Below are 7,771 nucleotides of genomic sequence, written 5' to 3'. Positions count from 1 at the left end.
ATTCAATTTAATTCAACTAGTATTTTATGAAGTGCCTACTGTGTGCCAGGTACTATGCAAAAAGCTAAGCATATTGAGATAAATATGGAAATAGTTCTCAAAGAGCTTGCATTTCCTGGACTCTCAATTCTTTGCATGTATTTTATTTTTTAAGGTAGTAGAATACTGTACTTGATTGGTCAGTCAATAATCATTTATTAAGCACTTCCTATGGGTCAGACACTACGATAAGTCCTGGGGATACAAGTAAGGTAAAAAACCAGAAGTGGTTCAGTGGAACATGCATTGGATTTTGAGGCAGAGCATCTGGGTTCCTAACTTTGTGACCATAGGCTAATCAATTCACTTCTCTGGTCCTCAAATTCATCATCTGTAAAATGAAGAGGACCTTCTAGCTTTAGAGCCTAACACCTAAGTTTGAGCTCTTACTAGGCTACTCTCCAGCCATATAACCATGGGTTAGTTATACAATTATAGATTTAGAAGCTGCAAGAGACCTTAGGAGGATGTCTTAATTTAACCTCATAGTATAGATGAAAAAAAAAACAGAAGCCCAGAAAGGCAGCAAGTAGCAGAGCCATGGGATTTGAGCCCAGGTCTTCAAATTCCACATTCCACCATTATTATCACTCAATTAATTTCTGAATCTTGTTTTCCTCATTTGTAAATTTAGAGTAATAATATTTACACTAGTAATCTTAAAGGTGACTGTAAGGAAAGTGTTTTTAAGGTGACACATAAAAGTGATCTATTAAGAATAATTTTCCATGGTTACATAATTGATCTATTATTTTAATCTCTAGTCTGCAAGCTCCTTGGGGCACCTTGGTAGTGTCAGCCTGGAGTCAAGAAAACTCATCTTCCTGAGTTCAAATCCAGCATCAGACATTTACTAGTTATGTGATCCAGAGGAAATCACTTAACTCTGTTTTCCTGAATTTCCTCATCTGTAAAATGAGATGGAGAATGAAATGGCAAACCACTCGAGTATCTTGACCAAGAGAGCCCCAAATAGGGTCATGAAGAGTTGGGATACAACTGAAACAACAGCAACAGCCGCAGGCATAATTTCCCCATATCTTGGTAGGAGCTTAACAGTGTTTTGTCTAATTGACTCAAATAGAAAGTGATCATAAAAATATTTGGAAAAGAGAGAGACAGAGACAGAAAGGTGGGAAAGAAAGGAGAGACAGAGAAAAATAGACATAAAACAGAGACAAAAACATAGATACACAGGAAAAGACTACATACAGAAAGACTGACAAAGTAACAGAGATGCTGCTGCATGTGTACTAACTATATTTGAATTTCAATGACATTGTTCCAGGGTCCTAGATCACAGGCCTGGCACATGGCCAGGATGTTTAGGTTCTGGTCCTAACTCTAACTTTAAGTAGTTATGTGACCATCAGCAAAGCACTTCCCCTATGAGCCTTAGTTTTCCCCTCTGTAAAAGGAGGAATTGAATTAGATAATCCCCAAGGATCCTTTCAGTTCTAGCATGTGATTTTCTGAGAGGTATACCTCAATTAGCAAAGTTAGTCTTTCCTTGATTGACAGACAATATGAATGAATTGACAAGAGCTATGGAATCAGAGGACCAGGGTTCAGATTCTGCCTCTGCTACATAAAAACTGTGACCTTAGGCAATTAATTAGCAAACATTTATTTAGTATTTGTTGTGTGCCAGGCACTGTACTAGGTGCTGGGCAATACAAATACAAGTAATATAACAACCAATATTCTGAGGGAGCTTGCATTTAATGGGAAAAACCTATGTAGGTATGTAGATGGTAATAGGGAGCTAGCTATTGGGAGATCAGGACCGGGCTCACTTAAAAGTGGCTAAATTGTGAAAGGAAAGGGAATTTTATAAGACAGGAGAAGAAGAAGTGAATTTCAGGCGTGGGGGGGGGGGGGAGATGTAAAGATGGAGAGAAGGCCAGTTTGACTGTCCTACTGAGTTTGGGAAGGAGAGTAATAATACATAATGATCCTCTAAAGACAGGGAAGGGTCAGATTGTAAAGGGTCTTAAAAGACAAACATAGGAGGTTATATTTTATCCTAGAAGCAATAAGGAGCCGCTGGAAATTATTGAGTGAGGGAGCAATGTGGTCGGATCTGTGTTTAATGAAAATCACTTTGGCATCTTTGAGGAGGATACATGTGAATGAAAATGGGAGACCTCTGCAATAGTGAAGAAAACTGATGAGGTCCTGAAACAAGATGGTAGCTATGCGAGTAGAAAAAAGGAGATGGATATAAGAAAGGATATGAGGAGACAAGGATAATGCTAAACCTGCGAGACAAGAAAAATAAGGGGGAAGTTTGAAAGAGGAGTAGGTTCGAAGGGCAAAGTTCTTTGTTAAGTTATGCTGACTTTGAGGTGTCTATGGACATCCATTTTGAAGCCTTTAATAATCTAGTCCCCAGAGGAGTGTATTCATTCTCACAAGGCTGCCTCTCTATTGGCAAATCATCCTTTGGAACTGAGCTCTCCTATCTGCAAGGTTAGGAGAAACTGACTCTAAAGTCTGACTCTGGACCAATCAGAAAACTCTAGAATGCTAGTGCTGAAAAGATCATAGGATCAGATTTAGAGCTGGAAGGGACTTTCAGGTAATCTAGTCCAATTTCCTCCTCATTTTACAGATGAAGAAACAGAGCCACCAAAGTTAAGTGACTGGCCTAAGGCTACAAAGTGTAGTCAAGATTCAAACTCAGGGCTTTTGAGTCTAAAGCCGTTCTTTCCATTACAGCACACTGGTAGGTTAGGTATTGTAGGGTTCTCTTCAACTGAGACTGCTGTCTCCGAGGTTGATTTGTGCACTCAGTAGCTAGCATTCCTCTCTTCAGTCAAATTTAATGAATGTTTTGAAATCTGAACTAGTGTGACTCTCTGAGGTTCCAGCCACCAGGTGAATTATTAATCATCATAAATTTTGTTCCTTGGTAAATTGGCTTGGCCACTTTCATCTCTGTCACATGCTTAGGACCAGCTCCTGAGCCAAAAGTTCTTTTCTTGCTTTTTCTCCCAGTCCCCATCTCAAGCACCCCACTCCTAGCCCTGCCCTTTATATCTGTATAAGGGAATGAAGAAGGAATAATCTAGAGTGATAGTATCAAACTCAGATAGAAAGAGATCCCTGTGGGCTACACATTGTCTTAGAATACCATAAATTAATATAATTTACATTTCATTGTATTTTTATTTGTTTTGTTAAGCATTTCCCAATCCCATTTTAATCTGATTGGGCCCATCTCAAGAGTTTTGGTGGTCCCCTGTTTGAAACTCCTGGTTTTAGAGTCTTACATTTTTAGAATTAGACAGGAACTGAAGGATGAGGTGGCTCAAATTTTTCATTTTACAAATGAGGAAACCGAGGCCCGAAGAGGTCACATGATTTGCTGAAGGTGTTGAGGAGGCACTTGAACTCACATTTTCTGATTCTTAAATCTAGTATTCTTTCCACTGCAGCACACACACACACACACACACACACACACGCACGCACGCACGCACGCACGCACGCAATCCCCAGAGCATATTCTGCTGAGAGCTTTTGAGCTCTCAGACCTAGTCCAACATGCAATATTAATTTGGATTATTAATCGTATTTACTGCAACAGAAAGTCTCACCCTGTTAAGGACCACTGCTCTCAGGTAGGCTCAGTTCTGTCATTGGGAACATTCAACCTGCTACCTTCCCTTGGAAATCAAAAGGCAAATTACTTCCCCTTTTATTAATCATCTCTTTTCTTACAAGATTTCACCTTTTGTTTTTCCACACTTCACAGGGAGAAGGTGTGTTTTTATGCTGTGTAGAGATCTTGGCGGTTAATGGGAGTCTTTGATTCTTAAGTAAGAGTTATTCCTCAGAGTGCACAGTATGCGCCTCACAGGCAAGGGACCATACCTTTCAGTTCATCAGTTTCCCTGTGCTGAACTGGAAGGATTGGACTGAAACTTTAAACATTTCTAGCAATACCTAGAATATGTATAATTTATAAGCCACACACCGTTTGCTGTCAAATGGGCGATTGATCTGCCTCGGATCTCGTTAATTATCCTCCACATACATTATACGTTAACAGATCTTCAGTATACTGTGTATCAATATTAATAAGATTATAAAACACTATTGATAATTAGGAACAGAAAGAGACTGGGCCTTTGATTCAGCCTGTTACTAACGCCCCTGTATCTCCAGATTAAAAAGAGACCATTTTCCATTAAATAATATCAGATCAGTACATCCATCTTCTAAAATGCTTTATTAAGGGAAAGTGAAGATTTGCGCCCCTCCATCCTTCCATAAGAGACTATTTGAAATTGATTACAGAAGCAACACTTCTGTAAGGGGGAGAAATGTGGGGCTTCAGACTAAGGGCAGCCTAATGGGCTAGGAGGGATTGAAGGTGGGGCTTTCCACACTTTGACTGGCCCAGTTTCTAGTTTTCTTTGTCTAAGGTGATTTGACAAATTAGCGTGTCTTATTTTGCAGAAAATTAAAGGGTTGGCATTTTATTTTGATTTCTTCAATTGGATAAAAGAGGGCCTTCCTGGGAGACCTGGAGAGAGGGGCTGATGAGTTTCAAGGTAGATTTCAATCCTATTTTCTAGCCCTTTCTTTTGTATTTTTCCTCTTTGGAAGACCCTGGTCTTTTATGTTTTCATGAGGTTCACAAACTCATTAACATCAAACAGACTGAGCTGCCACTAACTAGGGAAGCACAACCAATTTTGCATAGAAATAGAAATCACCGACCTTCCAGAGCTTGGGGGTCTGGCTCCAATGGGGTCTCTCACCTGGAGGAGAGGCAGGGGGAAGGGGAGGATGAGGAAGGGGAAAGAGAGATGGAAGAGGAGGACAAAAAAGAGGAGGGAGAAAAGTTTGAGGACAATAATAACATAACAACAATAATGAGGAGTAGAGGAAGAGAGGATAATAATATAGCAGATGATAGAAAATGGGAATGCCATAGAAATTCATAGAATATCAAAAATGAATGGAATTTTAGAGACTTCTAGTCTATGTCAACAAATGACTCCCCATGGGAGCCAAATCCCAGAGAGCTAAGAATTCATTTTTTAGATTTAAAGTTTTTGTTGTGTTTAAAAATGTAAAAACCATTCTTAGCTCACCTTTTGGCTTGTTTTGGCCCTCAGGGTGTAGTTTGCTGATCCCTGGCTAGTACAGCTCCCTTGCTTTATGGATGAGAAAAAAGAACTCCGGAGAGGACATATAACTTGTTCCAGACCACACAAGAAGTTACTCACAAGGTCAAGATTAGAATCCAGGTCCCCTGAATTCTAGTCCTGTGATGTTTCTACACCAATCTGTCTCATTTCCTCAGAAAATTTTTTGAAAGGGAAGTAGCAATATGCTTTGGATCTTTCAGCTTATTCACACCTTGGCACATGTATAAATTGTGGAGTTTTACCCATTTATGGTATACTTGAGTATGTTGTACTGTAAACCCCCCATTAGCCAGAACTTGGCTCAAGAAGACCCCCGTTAACTGGAACTTTTTGCTTGTACCAGAAGAGAGTAGCAATGAGCTCCTCCGCAGGGAGTTGGTGAGGAGAAAAACCAAACAAAACTCACAACTCCCTCCACTGCCAGGCTATGTCCTGCCTAGGAGCCAGTTTTATAATCAGTTCAGTCTCCTGCACATGCCACAACCACGTCTACAAGACAGGACAATGGGACAATGAGAACTGCCATTCAGAATGGTGACTCTCAATTATCTGGGCAAGATTAATGCCAGAGTTCACATGACTGACTCGACTAAACCTGGAAGGGGGATTCTGGCAAAGACTAGCAACAACATGACCCAACACAAAAAGTGGCTTATGATTAGCTTAGAAAATTCAATTGACTTGGAAACAGTTAATCTGAATGCCTCACTCCTCTAGCACTGCAGATAACTCAAGATTCAATAGAGAGCTACAAAGAGCAATGTCCTTTAACGACACCCAGGTCTTGTTACAAAGCGGCTGCTTATTCACTTTTCTATACATACCAGTGTTACATAGTGAACACATATTAGATGCGTTGGTCTCTGCCACATACTTGCTGTGTGAAATGGGTCAAGTTGCTTCTTTGTGCCTCAGTTTCCCCATCTGTAAAATTAGGCAGGCGAGTTCAATGGCCTCTAAGATCTCTTCCAGCTCTAAGTCAATAATCCTATGGTCCTTATGCCTCTTGCATCCTATAATTTCATGACAACAAGATTCCCTCCTGTGTTCTAAGATTTTATAATTTTGTGGGGTTAAGCCATAAATATTGTTTTTTTCTTAGGAGGGTAGGATTTCTCCTGCAATTCCTTGTTCCACTCCAAAAAAGATCTATTATGGTGGGAGTCGGGGTCACTTCTAGGGCGATGTGACAGGGAAAATCATATTGTATCTCTTCCCTTCCCTTTACCTGTACTCAGGTAGAAACAGTTTAAATATCAAGGACAGGCTTAAAGAGACAAAGGGGAAGAGATGGAGCTGTCCAGCACAGCTTCAAGGCCCCACAGTGACCACAACCATAGAGCTATGTTCCCTGAGGGCTGCTGGTATCCCAGGAGACTTGCAGCTAAAAGGAGTATGGGTTTACAACTAAAATTTTATTTTTATTTATTTTTTTATTTTTCATCTTTTATTGTCATACAAAACATTTCCATATTGGTCACTGTTGTAAGAGTAAAGTTATAGGGGGCAGCTGGGTAGCTCAGTGGATTGAGAGCCAGGCCTAGAGATGGGAGGTCCTAGGTTCAAATCTGGCCTCAGACACTTCCCAGCTGTGTGACCCTGGGCAAGTCACTTGACCCCCATTGCCTACCCTTACCACTCTTCTACCTTGGAGCCAATACACAGTATTGACTCCAAGACGGAAAGGTAAGGGTTTAAAAAAAAAAGAGTAAAGCTATAAATAATCAAAACCCCCAAATAAAATCAAAGATACACTGATGTGAAAGACAACTCGAACAGTCCTTTCTCTGGAGGTGGATAGCAATCCCCGACATAATTCTTTCAGGATATAGCTAAAATTTCAAACTAAAAAGTTACATTTCTCTGCCTCTCTGTTTGTCCTCTTATCCTTTCCCAAATCCATCCCTCTGATCATATTCTTCTATCTTGGCTACAAGTCTTCTGGGATTCCGATGGTCCTTAGAGAACACAACTTGCTAGCTTTGGCCACTATGAGCCCTCAAAGCTGTGCTAGACAGCTTCATTAAGGGCCTTTGACATAGGTCTAAACTATGTTATAACTTTAAAGTTTTAAACTAAAAAGTTCAAAATGATCATGAAAGAGGGAGTGGGTTAGAATGGGTCTTGGGAACTACATAATACAAGGCAGTAGTGATAAATGCCCAGTAACTGGTATAAAATATAAATATTTATTGAATTCAAAGGAAAGTTTGTTTTCTAAGAACAAGTATGTGGAGTTCAATTAGAGGATGTGAGACATTTCAGTGGGCAGTTCAGAGAAGCGAGAGGTCATTGTAACCTATGCTAGGTTTGGGGAAATGATAGGGACTTGAGCTGGGCCTTGAGGAATGGGGGTAGGATTTGGATGAAAGTGGGAAGAATATAAAGGGAAATGGTTGGGGAAGTAGGATTTGAAAGCATAAACAAAGGCTAGAGGTTGTTTCAGTATAAAGAATTTTTTTTAAAAAAGGAGAGGGAATAGGAAAAAAAACCCAAAACAACTGACACCAGAGATTGGCTGATCAGTTTGTATAAAGACTTGAAAGACTTTCTGGCAGAATTTCAGA

The sequence above is a fragment of the Gracilinanus agilis genome, chromosome 2 (assembly GCF_016433145.1).
Source record: "Gracilinanus agilis isolate LMUSP501 chromosome 2, AgileGrace, whole genome shotgun sequence".
NCBI classification, from domain to species: domain Eukaryota; kingdom Metazoa; phylum Chordata; class Mammalia; order Didelphimorphia; family Didelphidae; genus Gracilinanus; species Gracilinanus agilis.
This window is presented reverse-complemented; position numbering follows the sequence as displayed.